Here is a 6,495-nt window from a genome sequence, read left to right as displayed (position 1 = left end):
CGCCCCCACCACAACCGCCCAAAGAGGATCCTCCTCGTTCTCACACACCACCCCACCAACCTCCGGATACAACGCATCATCCTCCGACACTTCCGCCATCTACAATCCGACCCCACCACCCAAGACATTTTTCCATACCCACCCTTGTCTGCCTTCCGGAGAGACCACTCTCTCCATGACTCCCTTGTTCGCTCCACACTGCCCTCCAACCCCACCACACCAGGCACCTTCCCCTGCAACCGCTGGAAGTGCTACACTTGCCCCCACACCTCCTCCCTCACCCCCATCCCAGGCGCCAAGATGACTTTCCATATTAAGCAGAGTTTCACCTGCACATCTGCCAATGTGGTATACTGTATCCATTGTACCCAGTGTGGCTTCCTCTACATTGGGGAAACCAAGCGGAGGCTTGGGGACCGCTTTGCAGAACACCTCCGCTCGGTTCGCAATAAACAACTGCACCTCCCAGTCGCGAACCATTTTAACTCCCCCTCCCATTCTTTAGATGAGATGTCTATCATGGGCCTCCTGCAGTGCCACTATGATGCCACTTGAAGGTTGCAGGAACAGCAACTCATATTCCGCTTGGGAACCCTGCAGCCCAATGGTATCAATGTGGACTTCACCAGCTTCAAAATCTCCCCTTCCCCCACCGCATCCCAAAACCAGCCCAGCTCATCCCCTCCCCCCACAGCATTACAAAACCAGCCCAGCCTGTCTCTGCCTCCCTAACTTGTTCTTCCTCTCACCCATCCCTTCCTCCCACCCCAAGCCGCACCTCCATCTCCTACCTACTAACCTCATCCCACCTCCTTGACCTGTCCGTCTTCCCTTGACTGACCTATTCCCTCCCTACCTCCCCACCTACGCTCTCGTCTCCACCTATCTTCTTTTCTCTCCATCTTCGGTCTGCCTCCCCCTCTCTCCCTATTTATTCCAGAACCCTCACCCCATCCCCCTCTCTGATGAAGGGTCGAGGCCTGAAACGTCAGCTTAAGTGCTTCTGAGATGCTGATTGGCCTGCTGTGTTCATCCAGCTCCGCACTTTGTTGTCTAGAGATTTTATTGATTTTTTTTTAATAAATCGATTTTTAAAAATAAATTGAAAGATGGTTTTACAACTTTTTCAATTTATAGGCAGAATACTGAAAATAAATTAATCCCTATTACACCAAATAGTATGGCCTAAGTCCCAATTAGAAAACTTTTAAGCAAATTGTTTTTACCTAATCAATGAGATACCAATGTTTTGGTGGATACCTGTTGAATGGCGAGTTATTCCAGAAAACCAACACAACTTGCACTTTGCCAAGAAAACATAAGATTCAGGCCTGTGTATTCAAAATTCTAGCACGAAGTGTAATGGAATACTACAGTAAGGCAGAGGTGTGTGTCCATGATTTCCTACACACTTGCTTATTGTTCTTGATTGTACCACAAGAAGGCATGCCATTGTTTGTCTAACACAATATATAGGAAGTGTCTTTTTGTGGTGTCAGAGTTTAGACCTAAACATACTTTTTGTTTGACCATCTGTTTTCTCCAGTTCTCTACCTTTGCTTTTCTCTTTGCTATGAAACAATGCTTGCTTAAAGCTCTATTGGGGCAACATTTAGCCTTAGGCTGTTCCTACATGTAAGTGCCTTCTCCAACAAAAGAAATACTTTTCATGAATTCAAAATGTCACAAAATACTTTAATGGTCAATGAAGTATTTTTCAAGCAAACTCACTGTTTTGTTACAGGAAATGTGGCATTCAATAAACACATAGTAAATCTCCAGATGCAGCAATGAACTTAATAAGCTGTTTTTGATGGTATGACACTGGGTGAACTCCTTTTTGATAGTGCTTGGGATCATTTATGTTCACTTGAAGGGGCCTAAATTCAAGGCTATTTGAAAAAGAATACCACTGAAAGTGCAGCACTGCCTTAACAAAGCACTGAGATGTCAATTAAGATGATGTGAGTGAGATGTAAACCCATTTCCCTGTTAAAGTTAAAAATGAAAATGCAACCACTGAACAACACCTGACAATCCACTTCCTTGGAGCAACAAACATTATTGCTAAGTCCTTCCTGAAACAATTTTATATGTGACCAATGATCCAATGTATAGCCTTATAGACTGTATCACCCTGCAGCTACAAGACTGAGGTGGGAAGTTGGATAATCTGTGATGATCGATCTTCTCTAACTCCTTAGGGTCTATCCACCAGTTACAGGATCAAGTCAGAAATGTCTTTGGATAGTCAGCACTGTTCTGGATTGGTGCCACGTAAGAAACTCCACACAATACATGAAAAAGACATTCACTTCATCAGTGACACTGAACATAATTTCCGGCTCTATTACCATCAACACACCCTGGCTACTAAGAGCCCTACCTATAAAATGCAGTACAGTAATTTAACAAGCTCATCTTGATTATAGCTTCTGGCAGTGTAACATGTGACATCAAAAAGCAAATCACCTCGTCGTGGAACATGACATTTATGCATGCGCTGTCCAAATATCATGAATCAGGATTCTGTACTCCATTTGCATCTTTACAAACATGAAGATAAATTAATGTTAAATAACGAAATATTTAAATGGAAGCAAGGTGTGATTTACATTGGGTTGAAGAAATTTTTGCCTTTCTGTTGTTTGTTACTATGAGGTTTCTTTGCCCCACATACATCCATTATCCAAAGAGGGCTCATTTGACTGTTCCATCTGCCACCTCTCACCGTGTTCACCTGCTGTTAGAGGCCCTGGATCAACTGCTTGAGCTTTTATGCTCAGCAGCCTCCTTCACCATTGCCACCGGCTGATGGAGGTCCAGTTCCACACTTCCCTGCTTGTAAGTTGCCATCTGGGTAACTACACAAAGCACAGAGTGTGGAGCTGGATGAACACAGCAGACCAAGCAGTATCTTAGGAGCACAAGATGCTGCTTGGCCTGCTGTGTTCATCCAGCTCCACACTTTGTTATCTCGGATTCTCCAGCATCTGTAGTTCCCATTATCTCCAAAGCACAGAGTGCCCATTTGATATTCAGTTGCATGATTAACATGTTTAATTGCACCATGGTAGCTAGAATATTTGAGTCCATATCAGCGGCTCTATTCTTTGCTTGTATCACCAATCTGGTCAAACGGCAAAGAGTAGGGTGATATCCAGCATTTGCTTGAGAAGACCTTATCACTCCCTGAGCTGTATTGGAATCTTATAGGGGATCCAGACTCCAAGTTAGATCACCCACAGTGCTGGTGCTGGGAGGTAGCAACTGAAGCAACAAGGTTCATTGACCAAATGAATCTTAGAGACCTGACTGACCTGAACACTATTGTGGGTGATCTCACTCTCATGTGCAAAGCTAACATTCCACTGAATCTTAGCTTGAATGTCATTGGGAATCTGGGTCTGAACATTGTCCTTTGCTTGTGGCTTGGTGTCAGCCACTGCAACTTCAACTGGGCAGAGGGCGAGTTCCCTCCTGTAGTCAGCCTACAGGCTAAGGGCATCTGCATTTGCATTACTTTGCCTGACCTGTAGTCTGCCTTCAGACTAAGGGCATTACCACTTACATGACCTGTACAGAATCTTGAAGCAAAACCCAATGTATTCAGTGACCCAATGAAACTCCAAGCTTGGTGGATGATTGAAAGTAGCTGAGTGGATTGCTGTTGGCAAATGCTTCAAGCTCAGGATCCACCAAAATGTTTCTGAATGGCTGGGAAAAAGTCTACCTTAAAGCTTGCAGTTTGAGTTCATGCTGGAGTAACACTCCATATTGAGATTCCAACAAATATAAGTTACAGTCACTCTTTCTTGCCCTTGAATCTGTGACAACACCATTCCTGAGCCAAATAATCTTAAATCAGTTTCCATATGAAAGGGAGATTGAAATCTGGGAAGCTAAGGACTTCACCTGTTCTGGTCCAACTCCCTGCGATGCTCCACAAAGTATCCCACCTCGCACATCCTTTTCCAAACAGTCCTTCAGTATTCTTTCATTTTCTCAGCATATCATAGTGTGAGGCAGCCAACTGTGATTAGCCTTGCACAAGCCTCCTATAATATCCCATTAGACAAAGGAACCCCATAGAGTGCACTCCCAGTCGTAGGCTAGAGCACCTCTACAATCATCAATGATGCCTTCCTTGGTAATGAAGCGCCCAAGGGATCATTCTTTTGTCTGGAAAAGTTGACACTTGTCTAGTTTGATTTTTAAGTTAAAACTGTGCGAAGTGGGCTGTGATAAAGCCTGGTCTTACAAAACTAAACTCAAATATTGAATTAAAGATGAATCCTGTAGACACATGGGGAGGAATTGGAAATTAAGGCTGCTGAAAGCTTTAACTGTCACATGGATGAAGGTGGTAGCTGAAATTCAGAGCCCAAATGACATTTTTGAAGCCTTTGGTTTATATTAGGTCGTGGAATTATTTGATCTTTCGCACTTCTCCCTGTGCGTCCTATTTCCCCCAAAACATCCTTTTTCAAGAAATGGTCCGTTTGACTGCTCCAGCTGCCCTCCCTCACCATCATCACCTGCTGCCAGAGTCCTGGCACACTTGCTTGAGCTCCTGTCCTCAGTGCCCTCTCTCACCATCACCATTTGCTGCTGGAAGTTCTGTTACTATGTGAATACCATCACCTCCAGCTTCCCTGGCATTTTCCCTGACTTGATCACTTACTACTGTTCCCTACTTATGTGTGAATCAGATACCTAGAATTCTCTAAATAAAAACCGAAAGAATTGCGGATGATGTAAATCAGGAACAAAAACAAAGGTCTGCAGGTCTGGCAGCATCTGTGAAGTAAAAAACAGAGTTAATATTTTGGGTCCAGTGGTCCTCCCTCAGAAGGCTCTGGCAAAGGGTCACCGGTTGCAAAATGTTAACTCTGATTTTCTCTTCACAGATGCTGCCAGACCTGCTGAGCTTTTCCAGCAACTTTGTTTTTGTACCTAGAATTCTCTATCCAACATTATTGTGTGAGTACCATCATCAGAAGAACTGTAGTAGATCAAGGACTGGACCCACAAATACCATAATGGAATGGACAACAAATGTAGTTTTTCTAGTGCTGTTCACATCCCAACAACAAACAACTGAAAAGGACATTAACTTCTTATAAATCTCAGATATTTTATTTTTATTGTGCAATTTAATTCTCTCTAGTCTATTGTCTTGTTATTTATGATTCTGCCCTCGTTATTCTTCCCTTAACTGTAGCAATTGATATATAACACACAAGCAATTCTCTCTATATCCGATAAAGATATTTGTATTTCATGATTAAAAAACAATCTTATTTCTGACCTTTGCAATGAGCTTACAACTCCATACGTTGTGTTATTAGTTTCTTCTATTCAATTTGTAGCTTTCTGCTTGTGACCTCCATTCTCCCTGACTTCCACAGAGTGTAACCACTGACATAAATAGCAAGACTCACTTATAAAAATAATTGACAACGGTCCCTGATCTGAAGATTTCTGTTGACAGAAAACTTCAGTACCACCCCCAATCCTCAGCAGCAGTTCCTGGGCCTTTAAGGTTTTGCTGCAGTGCTGTAGAATCAAAGACTTCAGATGTCTGTGTCAACTGTGTGTTTTCTGGTTCATGGTGCCTGTACAGAATGTTGTCATTAGGTGGCTTGTTAAAAAGCAGTCATTTTCCAGCATGTTTTGAACAAAGCAAAGTCAGAGGAGACTTGAGCTTTTCAAGAAGTTTAATTTTCTCTCTCAAATATGATATACTATAGTTAATTCTCTGCAACATTGGGAAGTTGGTGTCAAAAATATGTGTGATTCAGATATGAGCCTTAGCGCAGTTGTGACTCAGCCTGTAGTTTATAAATAGTGGAAAAGAATAGTTAGAATGTGGAACCTGCTACCATATGGGATGGTTGAATTGAATAGCTTAGATGCCTTTAAAGGAAATTAGATAAGTTCTCGAGTGAGGGAGAAGTGGAAAGATAGGCAGATAAGGTCAGATGAAATAGACTGAGGAGGCACATATCAAACACAAACATGCCAACTAGAATGAAAAGCCTGCTGCAGCACTGTAAATTGGGTAACCTACAGGGAAAACTGGAGAATTCAATGAAAAATCCACCTTCAATGTAAATACAGTGGGAAAGGTAGGGACAGACAGGAAAAAAAAGCAATTTAAGGCAGGTCAGATTTACGAAAGGTAACTGAGTTTAGTGGGCAAGCATGGCGCAAGGCAAAATGGCAATTAGGAAGTTAATTTGAGGTGAAGCATCAGCTACTTGCATGAGTGGAAGATAAACATTTTGGCTTGTATTGGCATTATGGGGGACATTTTGTTCTTGAGTGTAGCACAGTTAAATAAGGTAGCACACCGTGCAACTAATGAATGGAAATTTCAATCATGCTCAGAAGTGTTTTATACAAATGGTGATCAACAATAAGATTAATCTCTGATAATAAAGTGTGAAGCTGGATGAACACAGCAGGCCAAACAGCATCTCAGGAGCACAA

This window comes from Stegostoma tigrinum, chromosome 9, assembly GCF_030684315.1.
Source record: "Stegostoma tigrinum isolate sSteTig4 chromosome 9, sSteTig4.hap1, whole genome shotgun sequence".
In the NCBI taxonomy this organism is placed as follows: Eukaryota; Metazoa; Chordata; class Chondrichthyes; order Orectolobiformes; family Stegostomatidae; genus Stegostoma; species Stegostoma tigrinum.
The sequence above is the reverse complement of the archived record's forward strand: the minus strand, read 5'-3'. Positions refer to the sequence as shown.